The 21,731-nt window shown below is 40.2% G+C and overlaps 1 protein-coding gene across 1 annotated transcript in view; it reads left to right on the top strand.

Annotated features, from left to right (window-relative positions):
• LOC128660956 (aspartyl/asparaginyl beta-hydroxylase) overlaps positions 1-21,731 on the top strand; it is a gene marked incomplete in the record, with an annotated part of 420,872 nt that overhangs the window by 308,220 nt on the left and 90,921 nt on the right.

The raw sequence follows: 21,731 nt of genomic DNA, 5'->3' as shown, positions 1-21,731 counted from the left end.
TAAGAGGACTGTGGTGTTTTATACTTATTTTATTTCTTCAATCATCCAAATCTACTTTCTCTGAGACTGACTGCATGGAGATTGAACGCTTGATTCTATCAAGGCGTGGCTTCTCCGAGTCAGTCATTGATACCTTAATACAGGCTCGGAAGCCTGTCACCAGGAAAATCTACCATAAGATATGGCGTAAATATCTTTATTGGTGTGAATCCAAGAGTTACTCATGGAGTAAGGTTAGGATTCCTAGGATATTGTCCTTTTCTCCAACATAGGTGTGTCCGGTCCACGGCGTCATCCTTACTTGTGGGATATTCTCTTCCCCAACAGGAAATGGCAAAGAGCCCAGCAAAGCTGGTCATATGATCCCTCCTAGGCTCCGCCTACCCCAGTCATTCTCTTTGCCGTTGCACAGGCAACATCTCCACGGAGATGGCTAAGAGTTTTTTGGTGTTTAAATGTAGTTTTTATTCTTCAATCAAGTGTTTGTTATTTTAAAATAGTGCTGGTATGTACTATTTACTCTGAAACAGAAAAGAGAAGAAGATTTCTGTTTGTGAGAGGAAGATGATTTTAGCAAACGTTACTAAAATCGATTGCTGTTTCTACACAGGACTGTTGAGATGAAGTAACTTCAGTTGGGGGAAGCAGTTGGCAGACTTTTCTGCCTGAGGTATGATGGCCACATTGATAAAACACGACTTGGTAATGCTGGAAGGCTGTCATTTTCCCTATGGGGACCGGTAAGCCATTTTCTTAGATTAAGTATGAGAATAAAGGCTTTATAAGGGCTTAAAAAACTGGTAGACATTTTTCTGGGCTAAAATGATTACTTGCTAAGCATATTTGACAGATTATAGCGCTTTATAATTATTATAATCTTGGGGATTGTTGTTAAAAAACGGCAGGCACTGTATGAACACCTTTTTCAGATGGGGGCCTTTCTCTAGTCATAGGCAGAGCCTCATTTTCGCGCCACTAATGCGCAGTTGTTTTTGGAAGGCAAGGCATGCAGATGCATGTGTGAGGAGCTAAGATACACTGAAAAAGCTTACAGAAGGCGTCATTTGGTATCGTATTCCCCTCTGGGCTTGGTTGGGTCTCAGCAAAGCAGATTCCTGGGACTGTATAGGGGTTAAATGTAAAAACGGCTCTGGTTCCGTTATTTTAAGGGTTAAAGCTTTCAAATTTGGTGTGCAATACTTTTAAGGCTTTAAGACACTGTGATGAAATTTTGGTGAATTTTGAACAATTGCTTCATACTTTTTCGCATATTCAGTAATAAAGTGTGTTCTGTTTAAAATTTAAAGTGACAGTAACGGTTTTATTTTAAAACTTTTTTTGTGCTTGGTGACAAGTTTAAGCCTGTTTAACATGTCTGAACCATCAGATAAACGATGTTCTATGTGTATGAAAGCCAATGTGTCTCCCCATTTAAATATATGTGATAATTGTGACAGGGTGTCCAAACAAAGTAGGGACAATGATGCCACAGATAATAATAGTGCCCAAGATGATTCTTCAGATGAGGGGAGTAAGCATGGTACTGCATCACCCCCTTCTGTGTCTACACCAGTTTTGCCCACACAAGAGGCCCCTAGTACATCTAGTGCGCCAATACTTATTACTATGCAACAATTAACGGCTGTTATGGATAATTCTATTGCAAATATTTTATCTAAAATGCCTACTTATCAAAGAAAGCGCGATTGCTCTGTTTTAAACACTGAAGAGCAAGAGGACGCTGATGATAACGCTTCTGACATACCCTCACACCAATCTGAAGGGGCCAGGAGGGAGGTTTTGTCTGAGGGAGAAATTTCAGATTCAGGGAAAATTTCTCAACAAGCTGAACCTGATGTTGTAACATTTAAATTTAAATTAGAACATCTCCGCGCACTGCTTAAGGAGGTATTATCTACTCTGGATGATTGTGACAATTTGGTCATTCCAGAGAAATTATGTAAGATGGATAAGTTCCTAGAGGTTCCGGTGCCCCCCGATGTTTTTCCTATACCCAAGCGGGTGGCGGATATAGTAAACAAGGAATGGGAAAGGCCCGGCATACCTTTTGTGCCTCCCCCTATATTTAAGAAATTATTTCCTATAGTCGACCCCAGAAAGGACTTATGGCAGACAGTCCCTAAGGTCGAGGGGGCGGTCTCTACTCTAAACAAACGCACTACTATTCCCATAGAAGATAGTTGTGCTTTTAAAGATCCTATGGATAAAAAATTAGAGGGTTTGCTTAAAAAAATGTTTGTTCAGCAAGGTTACCTTCTTCAACCAATTTCATGCATTGTTCCTGTCACTACGGCAGCGTGTTTCTGGTTCGAAGAACTAGAAAAGTCGCTCGATAAAGAATCTTCGTATGAGGAGATTATGGGCAGAGTTCATGCACTTAAATTGGCTAACTCTTTTATTCTAGATGCCGCTTTGCAATTAGCGAGATTAGCGGCGAAAAATTCAGGGTTTGCTATCGTGGCGCACAGAGCGCTCTGGCTGAAGTCTTGGTCAGCGGATGTGTCTTCCAAGACAAAATTACTTAACATCCCTTTCAAGGGCAAAACACTGTTTGGGCCCGATTTGAAAGAGATTATTTCAGACATCACCGGAGGAAAGGGCCACGCCCTTCCTCAGGATAGGTCTTTTAAGGCTAGAAATAAGCCTAATTTTCGTCCCTTTCGCAGAAACGGACCAGCCTCTACTTCTACATCCTCTAAGCAAGAGGGTAATACTTCTCAACCCAAACCAGCCTGGAGACCGATGCAAGGCTGGAACAAGGGTAAGCAGGCCAAGAAGCCTGCCACTGCTACCAAAACAGCATGAAGGGATGGCCCCCGATCCGGGACCGGATCTGGTGGGGGGCAGACTTTCTCTCTTTGCTCAGGCCTGGGCAAGAGATGTTCAGGATCCTTGGGCACTAGAAATAGTTTCTCAAGGTTATCTCCTGGAATTCAAGGAACTACCCCCAAGGGGAAGGTTCCACAGGTCTCAATTATCTTCAAACCAAATAAAAAGACAGGCATTCTTACATTGTGTAGAAGACCTGTTAAGGATGGGAGTAATTCATCCAGTTCCAATAAGAGAACAAGGGATGGGGTTTTACTCCAACCTGTTCATAGTTCCCAAAAAAGAGGGAACGTTCAGACCAATTCTAGATCTCAAGATCCTAAACAAATTTCTCAGGGTCCCATCGTTCAAAATGGAAACCATTCGAACGATCCTTCCTACCATCCAGGAAGGTCAATTCATGACCACGGTGGATTTAAAGGATGCGTACCTCCATATTCCCATCCACAAGGAACATCATCAGTTCCTAAGGTTCGCTTTTCTGGACAAGCATTACCAGTTTGTGGCACTTCCATTCGGGTTAGCCACTGCTCCGAGAATTTTCACAAAGGTACTAGGGTCCCTTCTAGCGGTTCTAAGACCAAGGGGCATTGCAGTAGTACCGTACTTGGACGACATCCTGATTCAAGCGTCGTCTCTGTCAAAGGCAAAGGCTCATACGGACATCGTCCTAGCCTTTCTCAGATCTCACGGATGGAAAGTAAACATAGAAAAAAGTTCTCTTTCCCCGTCAACAAGAGTTCCCTTCTTGGGAACAATAATAGACTCCTTAGAAATGAGAATTTTTCTGACAGAGGTCAGAAAATCAAAACTTCTAAGCTCTTGTCAAGTTCTTCATTCTGTTCTTCGTCCTTCCATAGCGCAGTGCATGGAAGTAATAGGATTGATGGTTGCAGCAATGGACATAGTTCCTTTTGCACGAATTCATCTAAGACCATTACAACTGTGCATGCTCAGACAGTGGAATGGGGATTATACAGACTTGTCTCCGACGATTCAAGTAGATCAAAGGACCAGAGATTCACTCCGTTGGTGGCTAATCCTGGACAATCTGTCACAGGGAATGAGCTTCCGCAGACCAGAGTGGGTCATTGTCACGACCGACGCCAGTCTGGTGGGCTGGGGCGCGGTCTGGGAACCCCTGAAAGCTCAGGGTCTATGGTCTCGGGAAGAATCTCTTCTCCCAATAAACATTCTGGAACTGAGAGCGATATTCAATGCTCTCAAAGCTTGGCCTCATCTAGCAAAGGCCAAATTCATAAGGTTTCAATCAGACAACATGACGACAGTTGCTTATATCAACCATCAGGGGGGAACAAGGAGTTCCCTGGCGATGGAGGAAGTGACCAAGATAATTCAATGGGCGGAGGATCACTCCTGCCACTTGTCTGCAATCCACATCCCAGGAGTGGAAAATTGGGAAGCGGATTTTCTGAGTCGTCAGACATTCCATCCGGGGGAGTGGGAACTCCACCCGGAAATCTTTGCCCAAATAACTCAATTATGGGGCATTCCAGACATGGATCTGATGGCGTCTCGCCAGAACTTCAAGGTTCCTTGTTACGGGTCCAGATCCAGGGATCCCAAGGCGACTCTAGTAGATGCACTAGTAGCACCTTGGACCTTCAACCTAGCTTATGTTTTCCCACCGTTTCCTCTCATTCCCAGGCTGGTAGCCAGGATCAACCAGGAGAGAGCTTCGGTGATCTTGATAGCTCCTGCGTGGCCACGCAGGACTTGGTATGCAGACCTGGTGAATATGTCATCGGCTCCACCATGGAAGCTACCTTTTGAGACAGGACCTTCTTGTTCAAGGTCCATTCGAACATCCGAATCTGGTTTCTCTCCAACTGACTGCTTGGAGATTGAACGCTTGATTTTATCAAAGCGTGGGTTTTCAGATTCTGTAATAGATACTCTTATTCAGGCTAGAAAGCCTGTAACTAGAAAGATTTACCATAAGATATGGAAAAAATATATCTATTGGTGTGAATCTAAAGGATTCCCATGGAACAAGATAAAAATTCCTAGGATTTTATCCTTTCTACAAGAGGGTTTGGAGAAGGGATTATCTGCAAGTTCTCTGAAGGGACAGATTTCTGCGTTATCTGTTTTACTTCACAAAAGGCTGGCAGCTGTGCCAGACGTTCAGGCGTTTGTTCAGGCTCTGGTTAGAATCAAGCCTGTTTACAGACCTTTGACTCCTCCCTGGAGTCTCAATCTAGTTCTTTCAGTTCTTCAAGGGGTTCCGTTTGAACCCTTACATTCCGTAGATATTAAGTTATTATCTTGGAAAGTTTTGTTTTTGGTTGCAATTTCTTCTGCTAGAAGAGTTTCAGAGTTATCTGCTCTGCAGTGTTCTCCACCCTATCTGGTGTTCCATGCAGATAAGGTGGTTTTGCGTACTAAGCCTGGTTTTCTTCCGAAAGTTGTTTCCAACAAGAATATTAACCAGGAGATAGTTGTACCTTCTTTGTGCCCGAATCCAGTTTCAAAGAAGGAACGTTTGTTACACAATTTGGACGTAGTCCGTGCTCTAAAATTCTATTTAGAGGCCACTAAAGATTTCAGACAAACTTCTTCTTTGTTTGCTGTTTATTCTGGTAAAAGGAGAGGTCAAAAAGCAACTTCTACCGCTCTTTCTTTTTGGCTTAAAAGCATTATCCGTTTGGCTTATGAGACTGCCGGACGGCAGCCTCCTGAAAGAATCACAGCTCACTCCACTAGGGCTGTGGCTTCCACATGGGCCTTCAAGAACGAAGCTTCTGTTGACCAGATATGTAAGGCAGCGACTTGGTCTTCACTGCACACTTTTGCCAAATTTTACAAATTTGATACTTTTGCTTCTTCAGAGGCTATTTTTGGGAGAAAGGTTTTGCAAGCCGTGGTGCCTTCCATTTAGGTGACCTGATTTGCTCCCTCCCTTCATCCGTGTCCTAAAGCTTTGGTATTGGTTCCCACAAGTAAGGATGACGCCGTGGACCGGACACACCTATGTTGGAGAAAACAGAATTTATGCTTACCTGATAAATTACTTTCTCCAACGGTGTGTCCGGTCCACGGCCCGCCCTGGTTTTTTTAATCAGGTCTGATGAATTATTTTCTCTAACTACAGTCACCACGGTATCATATGGTTTCTCCTATGCATATTTCCTCCTGTACGTCGGTCGAATGACTGGGGTAGGCGGAGCCTAGGAGGGATCATATGACCAGCTTTGCTGGGCTCTTTGCCATTTCCTGTTGGGGAAGAGAATATCCCACAAGTAAGGATGACGCCGTGGACCGGACACACCGTTGGAGAAAGTAATTTATCAGGTAAGCATAAATTCTGTTTCTCCAAGAGGGTTTGGACAAAGGCTTATCAGCTAGTTCTTTAAAAGGACAGATCTCTGCTCTGTCTATTCTTTTGCACAAGCGTCTGGCAGAAGTTGCAGACGTCCAGGCATTTTGTCAGGCTTTGGTTAGGATTAAGCCTGTGTTTAAAACTGTTGCTCCCCCGTGGAGCTTAAACTTGGTTCTTAAAGTTCTTCAGGGAGTTCTGTTTGAACCCCTTCATTCCATTGATATTAAACTTTTATCTTGGAAAGTTCTGTTTTTGATGGCTATTTCCTCGGCTCTGAGTTATCTGCCTTACATTGTGATTCTCCTTATCTGATTTTTCATTCAGACAAGGTAGTTCTGCGTACCAAACCTGGGTTTTTACCTAAGGTGGTTTCTAACAGGAATATCAATCAAGAGATTGTTGTTCCATCATTGTGTCCTAATCCTTCTTAAATGAAGGAACGTCTTTTGCATAATCTGGACGTAGTCTGTGCCTTGAAGTTTTACTTACAGGCTACTAAAGATTTTCGTCAAACATCTGCCCTGTTTGTCGTTTACTCTGGACAGAGGAGAGGTCAAAAAGCTTCGGCAACCTCTCTCTCCTTTTGGCTTCGGAGCATAATACGCTTAGCCTATGAGACTGCTGGACAGCAGCCCCCTGAAAGGATTACAGCTCATTCTACTAGAGCTGTGGCTTCCACCTGGGCCTTTAAAAATGAGGCCTCTGTTGAACAGATTTGCAAGGCTGCGACTTGGTCTTCGATTCACACCTTTTCAAAATTTTACAAATTTGACACTTTTGCTTCTTCGGAGGCTGTTTTTGGGAGAAAGGTTCTACAGGCAGTGGTTCCTTCCGTTTAAGTTCCTGCCTTGTCCCTCCCATCATCCGTGTACTTTAGCTTTGGTATTGGTATCCCACAAGTAATGGATGATCCGTGGACTGGATACACCTAACAAGAGAAAACATAATTTATGCTTACCTGATAAATTTATTTCTCTTGTAGTGTATCCAGTCCACGGCCCGCCCTGTCCTTTTAAGGCAGGTCTAAATTTGAATTAAACTACAGTCACCACTGCACCCTGTGGTTTCTCCTTTCTCGTCTTGTTTCGGTCAAATGACTGGATATGGCAGTGAGGGGAGGAGCTATATAGCAGCTCTGCTGTGGGTGATCCTCTTGCAACTTCCTGTTGGGAAGGAGAATATCCCACAAGTAATGGATGATCCGTGGACTGGATACACTACAAGAGAAATAAATTTATCAGGTAAGCATAAATTATGTTTTTTTCTAAACGCATAATAGTAATGAATTGTCAGTAAATTGAATATGTTTCATGTGCATTATAAATATATTGCAGAATAGTATATCTACATAGAACTTAAAGTTCTTCAAGGGGTTCCGTTTAAACCCCTTCATTCTATTGATATCAATCTTCTTTCATGGAAAGTTCTTTTTTCTGATGGCTATTTCCTCGGCTCGAAGAGTCTCGGAGTTATCTGCCTTACATTGTGATTCTCCTTATCTGATCTTTCATTCAGATAAAGTTGTTCTGCGTACAAAACCTGGGTTTTTACCTAAGGTGGTTTCTAACAAGAATATCAATCAAGAGATTGTTGTTCCATCATTATGTCCTAATCCTTCTTCAAAGAAGGAACGTCTTTTGCATAATCTAGACGTAGTCCGTGCCTTGAAGTTTTACTTACAGGCTACTAAAGATTTTCGCCAAACATCTAACCTGTTTGTTGTTTACTCTGGACAGAGGAGAGGTCAGAAGGCCTCGGCAACCTCTCTTTCTTTTTGGCTTCGGAGTACAATCCGTTTAGCCTATGAGACTGCTGGACAGCAGTCTCCTGAAAGGATTACAGCTCATTCTACTAGAGCTGTGGCTTCCACCTGGGCCTTTAAAAATGAGGCCTCTGTTGAACAGATTTGCAAGGCTGCGACTTGGTCTTCGCTTCACACCTTTTCAAAATTTTACAAATTTGACACTTTTGCTTCTTCGGAGGCTGTTTTTGGGAGAAAGGTTCTACAGGCAGTGGTTCCTTCCGTTTAAGTTCCTGCCTTGTCCCTCCCATCATCCGTGTACTTTAGCTTTGGTATCCCACAAGTAATGGATGATCCGTGGACTGGATACACTTAACAAGAGAAAACATAATTTATGCTTACCTGATAAATTTATTTCTCTTGTAGGGTATCCAGTCTACGGCCCGCCCTGTCCTTTTAAGGCAGGTCTAAATTTTAATTAAACTACAGTCACCACTGCACCCTATGGTTTCTCCTTTCTCGTCTTGTTTCGGTCGAATGACTGGATATGGCAGTGAGGGGAGGAGATATATAGCAGCTCTGCTGTGGGTGATCCTCTTGCAACTTCCTGTTGGGAAGGAGAATATCCCACAAGTAATGGATGATCCGTGGACTGGATACACTACAAGAGAAATAAATTTATCAGGTAAGCATAAATTATGTTTTTTTCATGTCTCCCCTTTCTTGGATGGTGAAATTTTTTTTAATTTTATTTATTAATTAGATATAATATAAAGATTTTTCATTTGGTAATGTTGGAATATTCTTTTACCCTTCGGGTGCTTGGTTTTCTGTAGTCATGCTGGCTTGTGTATTAAAGGGACACTGAACCCAAATTTTTTCTTTTGTGATTCAGATAGAGCATGCAATTTTAAGCAACTTTCTAACTTACTCCTATTATCAAATGTTCTTCATTCTCTTAGTATCTTTATTTGAAAAGCAAGAATGTTAGTTTAGATGCCGGCCCATTTTTGATGAACAACCTGGGTTGTTCTTGCTGATTGGCGGATAAATTCATCCACCAATAAACAAGTGCTGTCCAGGGTGCTGGACTTTCTTTTTCATACAACCTTATGTCTCTGCACCCTAAACCTATAGACTGTGAGCTCTCCGGAGCAGTGCCCTCTTCCTCCTGTGCTAGATTTGTTTAGTCTTGTTATGTTTTGTATTGTATCACAAATCTTTGTCATTGTTTACCCCTATCATTGTACCCAGCGCTACGGAATTTGGCGGCGCTATACAAACAAATGATAATAATAATAATAATAATAATAATATAAAGATAGCAAGAGAATGAAGAAAAATTAATAGGAGTAAATTAGAAAGTTGCTTAAAATTGCATGGTCTATTTGAATCACAAAAGAAAAAATGTGGGGTTCAGTATCCCTTTAACCCCTTAATGACCGGACCATTTTTCAATTTTCTTACCCTTAATGACAATGGCTATTTTTACATTTCCGCAGTGTTTGCGTTTAGCTGTAATTTTCCTCTTACTCGTTTACTGTACCCACACATATTATATACCGTTTTTCTCGTCATTAAATGGACTTTCTAAAGATACCATTATTTTCATCATATCTTATAATTTACTAAAAAAAAAATGATAAAATATGAGGAAAAAATGGAAAAAAACACACTTTTTCTAACTTTGACCCCCAAAATCTGTTACACATCTACAATCACCAAAAAACACCCATGCTAAATAGTTTATAAATTTTGTCCTGAGTTTAGAAATACCCAATGTTTACATGTTCTTTGCTTTTTTTGCAATTTATGGGGCAATAAATGCAAGTAGCACTTTGCTATTTCCAAACCACTTTTTTTCAAAATGAGCGCTAGTTACTTTGGAACCCTGATATCTGTCAGGAATACCTGAATATCCCTTGACATGTATATATTTTGTTTTAGAAGACATCCCAAAGTATTGATCTAGGCCCATTTTGGTATATTTCATGCCACCATTTCACCGCCAAATGCGATAAAAAAAAAAAAAAAGTTCACTTTTTCACAAATTTTGTCAAAAACTTTAGGTTTCCCACTGAAATTATTTACAAACAGCTTCTGCAATTATGGCACAAATGGTTGTAAATGCTTCTCTGGGATCCCCTTTTTCAGAAATAACAGACTCATATGGCTTTGTGGTTGCTTTTTGGTAATTAGAAGGCCGCTAAATGCTGCTGCGCACCACACATTTTTTATGCCCAGGAGTGAAGGGGTTAATTAGGGAGCTTGTAGGGTTAATTTTAGCTTTAGTATAGTGTAGTAGACAACCCCAAGTATTGATCTAGGCCCATTTTGGTATATTTTATGCCACCATTTCACCGCCAAATGCGAGCAAATAAAAAAAAAAAACTTTACATTTTTCACAATTTTAGGTTTCTCACTGAAATTATTTACAAACAGCTTGTGCTATTATGGCAGAAATTGTTGTAAAAGCTTCTCTGGGATCCCCTTTGTTCAGAAATAGCAGACTTATATGGCTTTGGCGTTGCTTTTTGGTAATTAGAAGGCCGCTAAATGATGCTGCGCACCACACGTGAATTATGCCCAGCAGTGAAGGGGTTAAATTAGGTAGCTTGTAGGGAGCTTGCAGGGTTAATTTTAGAGATCAGCCTCCCACCTGACACATCCCACCCCCTGATCCCTCCCAAACAGCTCTCTTCCCTCCCCCACCCCACAATTGTTACCGCCATCTTAAGTACTGGCAGAAAGTCTGCCAGTACTAAATAAAAGAGTTTTTTTTTTTTTTTTTTTTAAATAAAAATTATAAAATATTTTAGTTGTGATGGACCCCTGCCTTAGCACCAACCTCCCTGATCCTCCCCTCCAGCTCTCTAACCCTCTCCCCTACCTAATTACCGCCATCTTGGGTACTGGCAGCTGTCTGCCAGTACCCAGTTTGGCCCCACAAACCAAACTATTTAAATTTTATTTATAACTTTTATTTGTATTTTTAATTATTTCTGTAGTGTAGCAGCCCCCCCACAATACCCCCACCTCCTCCCCCTCCCAGATCCTTATATATATGTAAAAAAAAAAAAAATTTAACTTTTTTTTTAACTTTTTTTTTAACTTTTTTTTTTCCCCCTTCCTTCATTGGTGTCAGTGTGGCTAATGTGCGCACGTGCACGCGCGTCCACGTGCACGCGCGTCCACGTGCATGCGCACCCACGTGCACACGCGCACCAGTGCACGTGCATCGTGCACGCGCGCGCACACGCTCCCTCCTCCCACCGAACAAAGGCACCATCGGCACCATCACTACCGGTGCAGAGGGCCACAGAGTGGCTCTCTCTGCATCGGAGGCTTGTAAAGGGGTATTGCAGGATGCCTCCATATCGAGGCATCACTGCAATACCCTCAGAGCTGCTGGAAGTGATTGTGATCACTTCCAGCACTCTGTTAGACAACTGACGTACCAGGTACGTCCATTGTCATTAACTGTTAGTTAATGCATGACGTACCTGGTACGTCAGTTGTCATTAAGGGGTTAAAGGGACAGTCTAGTATAAATTAAACTTTTATTATTCAGATAGGACTTTTAATTTTAATCAACTTTCCAATTTACTTTTATCATCAAATTTGCTTTTTTCTCTTGGTATTCTTAGTTTAAACTAAACATAGGTAGTCTCATATGCTAATTTCTAAGCCTTTGAGGGCTGCCTCTTATCACATGCTTTTTAAATCTCTTTTCAACACAAAGAGACAGAAAGTACACGTGGGCCATATAGATAACACTGTGTTCAGGCACAGGAGGTTATTTAAGATCTAGCACAAAGCAATGCAAAATTTAAGACAATAGATAATAAACAGTCACAGTCATGTGATCAGGGGGCTGGAAGAAGGTTCCTAGATACAAGGTAATCACAGAGGTAAAAACTGTATTAATATAACAGTGTTGGTTATGCAAAACTGGGGAATGGGTAATAAAGGGATTATCTATCTTTTAAAACTATAACAATTCTATGGTAGACTGTCCCTTTAAGGTGTTCAAGAGGGTACATGGAATTTTATATCAATGAGCCCATACCTCAATGTTAATTTGATGTCTGACAGACTGGTTTCATTACTCTAAGAAAGAAAATTTAGTGGCCTATGAGTTATTTTCTTGGGTTGTCCGTTCTTGAAACGCAAGTGTTGACATTCAGAAGCTTGGGATAGAAATATTCTTTCACCTAAGTGAACTATATGGCTTAATCAAAATAATATACGAATATGTAAAATGGAATCTTGATACTGCAGTTTCAATATTTTATCCATCCCCATAGGAAACAATCGGGCATTTTGGGCTGAAAAAAAACCTAACACCTGCAAAAAAGCAGCATTCAGCTCCTAACGCAGTCCCATTGTTTCCTATGGGGAAACACACTCTAAGTCTGCACCTAACACCCTAACATGAGCCCTGAGTCTAAACACCCCTAACCTTACACTTATTAACCCCTAATCTGCCGCTCCGTACACCGCCGCAACCTACATTATCCCTATGAACCCCTACTCTGCTGCCCCTAACACCGCCGACCCCTATATTATATTTATTAACCCCTAATCTGCCCCCCCCCACCGGACCTCGCCGCCACTATAATAGCTGTATTAACCCCTAAACCGCCGCACTCCTGCCTCGCAAACACTATAATAAATAGTATTAACCCCTAATCTGCTCTCCCTAACATCGCCGCCACCTACCTACCATTATTAACCCCTAATCTCCCGCCCACAACGTCACCGCTACTAGAATAAATTTATTAACCCCTAAACCTAAGTCTAACCCTAACACCCCCCTAAGTTAAATATAATTTAAATGAAACTAAATAATAATTTTAAAATTAACTAAATTAATCCTATTTTAAAATAAATACTTACCTATAAAATAAACCCTAATATAGCTACAATATAACTAATAATTACATTGTAGCTATTTTAGGATTTATATTTATTTTACAGGCAACTTTGTATTTATTTCAACTAGGTACAATAGCTATTAAATAGTTAATAACTATTTTAATAGCTACCTAGTTAAAATAAGTACAAAATTACCTGTAAAATAAATCCTAACCTAAGTTACAAATACACCTAATACTACACTATCAATAAATTAATTTAATAAATTACCTACAATTACCTAAAACAAAATACAATTAAATAAACTATTCTATAATACAAAAAACCCACTAAATTACAAAAAATAAAAAAGAATTACAAGAAGTTTAAACTAATTACACCTAATCTAAGCCCCCTAATAAAATAAATAAGCCCCCCAAAATAAAAAATTCCCTACCCTTTTCTAAACTACCAAATTAATTCTCTATTACAAGCCCTTAAAAGGGCTTTTTGCGGGGCATTGCCCCAAAGTAATCAGCTCTTTTACCTGAAAATAAAAATACAATACCACCCACATACCCCTACTCTAACCCACCCAAACCCCCCTTAAAAAAACCTATCGCTAACCCCCTGAAGATCTACCTACCTTGAGTCGTCTTCACCCAGCCGAGCCAAATTCTTCATCCAAGGTGCACAGAGGAGGTCCTTAATCCGGTAGAAGTCTTCATCCAAGCGGCAAAGAAGAGGTCCTCCATCCGGTAGAAGTGATCATCCAGGCGGCGTCTTCAATCTTCATCCATCTGGAGTGGAGCGGAGCCGAGCCATCTTCAACAGAGCCATCCTCTTCAACCGACGACTTCCCGACGAATGAAGGTTCCTTTAAGAGACGTCATCCAAGATGGCATCCCTTCAGTTCCGATTGGCTGATAGAATTCTATCAGCCATTCGGAATTAAGGTAGAAAAAATCTGAGTGGCTGATGCAATCAGCCAATCAGATTGAAGTTCAATCCGATTGGCTGATCCAATCAGCCAATCGTATTGAACTTGCATTCTATTGGCTGTGGTAAAAAGAAAGACAGCGCCTCATAGTGCAAGTTGGTTCCAACAGTAATGGATCACAGTGAGAAAATAGACAAGTGGTAGTATACTCACAAGGATGTTGGCACCTTTGTTGAAAATGGTGCAAATGGGCAGACTGACATTTAAATCAGCAGTCAGTACACTGGAGCCAAATAGATTCGGATTTCCTGGGTGGGCCGCTGTGGACTCTCCTCTATGAATCAGAGCAAGATCCTGTGATCTCCCGCTGTATATACAAACTGCAAACGGTTAGTCTATGCGTATAGCATACACTAAGTACAGGACAAACTTCCCAGATAATTGGAAGATATGTGTTGTCTGATAGTGGCTGATATAACTTTGGCAGGCTGAATAAAAAGCAAGTAATGCTGTGGTAAATAAAGTTAAAAACACTTTATTTTGCGAGCTTAGGACGCGTTTCTCGGCCGCAAGCTCCTGGCCGTTTCATCAGGTAAAATGTATTACACATGTGATTACAAAGAATGTTTAAAAAGCCTGCCAATGTGTTTGATTGGTCACAATCTAACCAGTCCTTGAAAAATACAGTTTGAGAAGCAACAATTTTTGGACACATAATATGTAGTTAACAGAATAAATAGATTACAATTTCGGCTGATATGTTGGTAACAAAGAATCTATAAACCTGAATAATGGGTGTTTAATCTGTTAGATGCTAAGTGTGATTGTTGTCAACATAATAAAAAACTAAAAGTAAATATTTCTAGCTGGAATTTCGGATAAAATGCATTTGATCTGAGAGAATCGTACAAATCTTATCTCCATAATAAATCTATGATGGATAAAGAATCGAAGTAGTATAAACTATTAAAAAATATATATATATGTAAAGGAAAAACGTGATGCGAAAAAAGGGGGAGAGGAGTTTCTTCTCACCCATAGTATTAGCAATAGGTTAAATAAAGGCTGTATGTGAATCCGCTAGCAGTCAATAGCAGCACAATTTCACCTGTCACCTGGCGTATTGTTCTCATATATTCTATGTCAAGATATATATATATATATGTGAGAATGCTGAAATGTTTAAAAGCAATACATTGTAAAAGATTGCTGAAATATTTAAAAACAATAAATTGTAAGGAGGGTCTCTATTTGAGGAATGTGTCAGGGGACATGCAAGAGCCACCAATCATTTTTGTGTAAATACTGTATAAATAATATTGAGAACCAGTAAACAATGTGTGTAATGTCTAGTTTTATGTCATGGACAGTGGCTATACTTGATACTCAGATTTGGTGAGTTTATTAACGGACAAAAAATATTGTCAAGTAATATTGAAATATGTTTAATTGTTTCAACAAAAAGATCGGTGTAATATCTTGTTGGATCCAAAAGGATGGGGTATTAAATGAAAAATATAATTGGATGGAAAACTAGACATTACACACATTGTTTACTGGTTCTCAATATTATTTATACAGTATTTACACAAAAATGATTGGTGGCTCTTGCATGTCCCCTGACACATTCCTCAAATAGAGACCCTCCTTACAATTTATTGTTTTTAAATATTTCAGCAATCTTTTACAATGTATTGCTTTTAAACATTTCAGCATTCTCACATATATATATATATATCTTGACATAGAATATATGAGAACAATACGCCAGGTGACAGGTGAAATTGTGCTGCTATTGACTGCTAGCGGATTCACATACAGCCTTTATTTAACCTATTGCTAATACTATGGGTGAGAAGAAACTCCTCTCCCCCTTTTTTCGCATCACGTTTTTCCTTTACATATATATATATTTTTTAATAGTTTATACTACTTCGATTCTTTATCCATCATAGATTTATTATGGAGATAAGATTTGTACGATTCTCTCAGATCAAATGCATTTTATCCGAAATTCCAGCTAGAAATATTTACTTTTAGTTTTTTATTATGTTGACAACAATCACACTTAGCATCTAACAGATTAAACACCCATTATTCAGGTTTATAGATTCTTTGTTACCAACATATCAGCCGAAATTGTAATCTATTTATTCTGTTAACTACATATTATGTGTCCAAAAATTGTTGCTTCTCAAACTGTATTTTTCAAGGACTGGTTAGATTGTGACCAATGAAACACATTGGCAGGCTTTTTAAACATTCTTTGTAATCACATGTGTAATACATTTTACCTGATGAAACGGCCAGGAGCTTGCGGCCGAGAAACGCGTCCTAAGCTCGCAAAATAAAGTGTTTTTAACTTTATTTACCACAGCATTACTTGCTTTTTATTCAGCCTGCCAAAGTTATATCAGCCACTATCAGACAACACATATCTTCCGATTATCTGGGAAGTTTGTCCTGTACTTAGTGTATGCTATACGCATAGACTAACCGTTTGCAGTTTGTATATACAGCGGGAGATCACAGGATCTTGCTCTGATTCATAGAGGAGAGTCCACAGCGGCCCACCCAGGAAATCCGAATCTATTTGGCTCCAGCGTACTGACTGCTGATTTAAATGTCAGTCTGCCCATTTGCACCATTTTCAACAAAGGTGCCAACATCCTTGTGAGTATACTACCACTTGTCTATTTTCTCACTGTGATCCATTACTGTTGGAACCCACTTGCACTATGAGGCGCTGTCTTTCTTTTTACCATTTCTAGAGACTGTGTTTTCGATCAGACATACCAAAGACCAGCTGCCTGCAATATTGGAAATCCTGTTTACTATATTGGAAATCCTCCTGACTACAAAACATCTTTATCACGATAAGTTTGAAAGAAACATTGTTTCAGAGACATTAACACTTGTTGGCATCACTTTTTAGCACCTTATTTTATGGGACTTATATCACGATAAATCGTTTGATCACCAGTATATATCTAATATATATTTTTTTCTGTTTTTGGTTCCCTTTTATACATATTTTTTATGAATTGATTTTTATTAACCAATACTGTATTGTGCATTTATTACATTGGTAGTATATACATATATAGATTTTCTTGTTAATCTACACCTATTTAATTGGTAACACTTTTCAGCGGATTTGATTCACATCACATTGAAAATTTTTTCACAACTTACACGAGTATTTTATTTATATTTACACATTCCCTATATTATCATCATTTTATTATTTGTTTAAACCACTACTATCACAAACACACTAGGCGCATGCTATTACCTATTTTGTCAATTGGTATTTTTTCATTCTATTGGCTGATTGGATCAGCCAATCGGATTGAACTTCAATCTGATTGGCTGGAGTTTTCTCTGCATCTCATGCATTTTATGTTTTTCCCACGTAGAAGCTAAAATTACTAGAGGAATTTTTTTCAACTTTAGCACTATACCGGTGTAATCTATCCTAGTGCGTCCAGTAAGCTATAAGGAATGGAAAAGACCGCATTCCCTATACTTAAAGAGATGTTTCCCATGACTCAGCTAAGGAGGCATTCCCTAGGGTGAAAGGAGTAGTTTCCAACTTAGCTAAGAGAACTACTATGTCCTTAGAGGATAGTTGGATTTTTCAAGGGTCCTATAGACGAAAATTAGAAAAGGGATGTACACCGGGGCTTACAATGGCATCCAGCTGTGTACTTTACTACCGTCACTAGTGCGACGGCATATTGGTTTGATGTGTTGTCTGATGTTTTTTAAGTCAGAAACTCCCCTGGATAAAATCCAGGGTAGGATAAAGGCTAATTCCTTTATTTCAAATTCCTCCCTTCAAGTTATCAAAATGGGAGTATAGGTTTCAGGTTTCTCACAGAGCTTTATGGTTAGAGCCTTGTTCTACGGATGTATGGCCTAAGCCTTTAACGATTCATTACAAGGGGAAGACCTTGTTGGAACCTGGCTTGACGGAAATAATCTCCTTGACATTTTAAAGAATTTCAACAAAAAAAAAAAAGGACCGAAAGAGCCTGCTGTTGAATCAAAGACAGCATGACGGACATGCCCCCGATCCAGGATCGGATCTTGTAGGGGGCAGACTTTCAGTCTTCGCTCAAGCTTGGGTTCGAGATGTTGAGAATCCCTGGGCAATAGGAAATAGTGTCCCAGGAATTCAGTTTGGAGTTTAACAGTTTTCCTCCCAGAGGCAGGTTTCTGTTTTCAAGATTATCTGCAGATCAGACAAAAGGAGAGGCGTTCTTACACTGCGTAAGAGACATCTCAGACCTGGGAATGATTATTCCAGTTCCAATACAGGTTACTGGGTCGTTTTTTTTTTATACCAATTGGGTTATGGTTTCCAAAAAAAGAGGGAATCTTCAGACCACTTTTTAGATCTCAGAGTCTAAACAGATTTTCTTAGTGTACGTCCTTCAAGATGGCAACTATTCGTTCCATCCTTTCCTTGATTGATCCAAGAGGGTCAATTTATACAACAGTGGATTTAAAGTTCCAATACAGGTTACTGGGTCGTTTTTTTTTTATACCAATTGGGTTATGGTTTCCAAAAAAAGAGGGAATCTTCAGACCACTTTTTAGATCTCAGAGTCTAAACAGATTTTCTTAGTGTACGTCCTTCAAGATGGCAACTATTCGTTCCATCCTTTCCTTGATTGATCCAAGAGGGTCAATTTATACAACAGTGGATTTAAAGGACGTGTACCTTCATGTGCCATTCACAAGTTGGAAATGCTTCCAGTTCGTGGCTCTTCTTTTCGGTCTTGCCTCAGCTCTCAGAGTTTTCACGAAGGCTCTGGGAGCGCTGTTGACGGAGCTTCGGTTACGGGACATTGCAGTGGCGTCCTATCTGGATTACATTCTAATCCAGGCGCCATCCTTACAGCTAACAAGATTTCACACGGACTTGGTGTTATCCTTCCCGTGGTCTTACGGGTGGAAGGTAAATTTGGAATGGAGTTCCTTAGTCCCATACACAAGGATCAGAGTTTATCGATACTTGTTTAGTCATTTAGTCCACTCCTCGGCCTTCAGTGGCTCCATGCCTGGAGGTCAGTTGCTTCCTTCGATCATCAGAGATTAACGAGTTTCTTAGCGATGACAGAGGTATCCAAAATAATTCAGTGGGCGGAGGCCTATTCTTGCTGCCTGTTGGTGAGCTACATCCCAAGGGTGGAAGAGGAGAATTTCCTCCGCAGGCAGTCCTTTCATCCAGGGGAGTTGGAACTCCATCCGGAGGTGTTCTCCAGCTTTTTCCTCTGTTTGCTTTTCTTCCTCGGGCCATTGCTCGCATCAAACAGGAGAGGGTTTTGGTGACCCTCATGGCACCAACTTCGCCTTGTAGGATTTGGTATGCAGATCTGGTGGACATATCATCTCTGCCACCTTGGAGACTTCCGTTGCGGAAGGTCCTTCTAATTATCGGTCTCATTCTTCACCCAAATTTGGTTTATATCATACTGACTGCTTGGAGATTGAACACTTATTTCCAAGCGGGGTTTTTATGTCTCGGTCATTGTCTCGTCATTGTGACCATGATTCAGGCTCGAAAGCCTGTTCTTAGTCAAAAATTATCATGAGATATGGCGTAAATATCTCTATTGGTGTGAATCCATGGACTACTCATGGAGTAGATAGGATTCCTAGTTTTTGTGTGTTTTCTCCAAGAGGATTTGGAGGAAGATTTATCGTCATGTTCCCTAATGGGTAAAAACTCTGTCTTACTCTATTTTGTTACTTGATCGTCTGGTAGCTGTCCCAGATGTACAATCATTTTGTCAGGCCTTGGTCAGTATCAGGCCTGTGTTCATACCAGTTGCTCCTCCATGGACTCTTGAGTTTAGTTTTCAGAGATTTTCAAGGGGCTCTGTTTGAGCCTATTCTTTCCTTTAGATATGAGTTGTTATCTTGGAAAGTTTTATTTCTTGTTGCTATTTCTTTGGCTCGGAAAGTGCTAGAGCTCTCGGCATCTCAGTATAAGTCTCCTTATCTTCCATTAAGATCAGGTAGTTTTACGTACTAACTTAGGATTTCTTCCTAAGGTTGTTTCTGATCGGAACATTAATCAAGAGATTGTTGGTTTTTTTTCTTGTGTCATAATCTTTTTTTCTCAGATGGAAAGACTTCTGTTCAATTTGGATGTGGTCCGTGCTTTAAAGTTTTTACCTGCAGGCATCTAAGGACTGTCGTCAGTCTTCTTTGTTTGTGGTTTTCTCAGGAAAACACTAGGGACAGAAAGCTTTGGCTACTTCTTCTTTCTAGTTGTAGAGTACGTTTTTTGCATATGAGACTGCTGGTCAGCAGCCTCCAGAGAGAGTTTACGGCTCTTTCCATGAGGGCTGTTGCTCCCTCATGGGCGTTCAAAGAATGTTGCTTCTGTGGAACAGATTTGCAAGGATGCAACTTGGTCCTCTCTTCACACTTTTTTAAGGTTTTACAAGTTTGACTCTTTTGCCTCGGCTGAGGCCACTTTTGGGAGAAAGGTTCTTCAAGCAGTGGTGCCTTCCGTTTAGGTTCCCTGTCTTGTCCCTCCCGTATCATCTGTGTACTCTAGCTTGGGTATTGAATCCCATTAGTAATTAAGATGATCCGTGGACTCGTGTCTTAAAAAAGAAAAGAAAATTTATGCTTACCTGATAAATGTATTTCTTTTTTGACACAATGAGTCCACGGCCCGCCCTGTTCTTTGAGACAGGTTATAGGTTATTGTAAACTTCAGACACCTCTGCACCTTGGCTTTTCCTTTCTCTTCCTAACTTCGGTCGAATGACTGGAGTGGGAGGGAAGGGAGGAGCTATTTAACAGCTCTGCTGTGGTGCTCTTTGCCTCCTCCTGCTGACCAGGAGGTGAATATCCCATTAATAATTAAGATGATCCGTGGACTCATCGTGTCAAAAAAGAAATAAATTTATCAGATAAGCATAAATTTTCTTTTTTTAAAAAAGCTCTTTTATATTCATTGTATACATTTAAGTTTAACCCACTTTTAAGGATGGTAAGAAATATATATTTTTTAATTGTTTAATATTATTTAGTAACAAAATGTTAGAAAGTAAAGATGTAGAGTATGTGTTTGTGACCTGACAGTATATAATGCTGTTTTCTCCAACATAGGTGTGTCCGGTCCACGGCGTCATCCTTACTTGTGGGATATTCTCTTCCCCAACAGGAAATGGCAAAGAGCCCAGCAAAGCTGGTCACATGATCCCTCCTAGGCTCCGCCTACCCCAGTCATTCTCTTTGCCGTTGTACAGGCAACATCTCCACGGAGATGGCTTAGAGTTTTTTAGTGTTTAACTGTAGTTTTTATTATTCAATCAAGAGTTTGTTATTTTGAAATAGTGCTGGTATGTACTATTTACTCAGAAACAGAAAAGAGATGAAGATTTCTGTTTGTATGAGGAAAATGATTTTAGCAACCGTCACTAAAATCCATGGCTGTTCCACACAGGACTGTTGAGAGCAATTAACTTCAGTTGGGGGAACAGTGTGCAGTCTCTTGCTGCTTGAGGTATGACACATTCTAACAAGACGATGTAATGCTGGAAGCTGTCATTTTCCCTATGGGATCCGGTAAGCCATGTTTATTCAGCAAGTAAATAAGGGCTTCACAAGGGCTTATTAAGACTGTAGACTTTTTCTGGGCTAAATCGATTCATTATTAACACATATTTAGCCTTGAGGAATCATTTTATCTGGGTATTTTGATATAATAATATCGGCAGGCACTGTATTAGACACCTTATTCTTTAGGGGCTTTCCCAAAGCATAAGCAGAGCCTCATTTTCGCGCCGGTGTTGCGCACTTGTTTTTGAGAGGCATGGCATGCAGTCGCATGTGAGAGGAGCTCTGATACTTAGAAAAGACTTTCTGAAGGCGTCATTTGGTATCGTATTCCCCTTTGGGCTTGGTTGGGTCTCAGCAAAGCAGATACCAGGGACTGTAAAGGGGTTAAAGTTCAAAACGGCTCCGGTTCC

The sequence above is a fragment of the Bombina bombina genome, chromosome 5, assembly GCF_027579735.1.
Source record: "Bombina bombina isolate aBomBom1 chromosome 5, aBomBom1.pri, whole genome shotgun sequence".
Taxonomy (NCBI): domain Eukaryota; kingdom Metazoa; phylum Chordata; class Amphibia; order Anura; family Bombinatoridae; genus Bombina; species Bombina bombina.
This window is presented reverse-complemented; position numbering and strand designations above follow the sequence as displayed.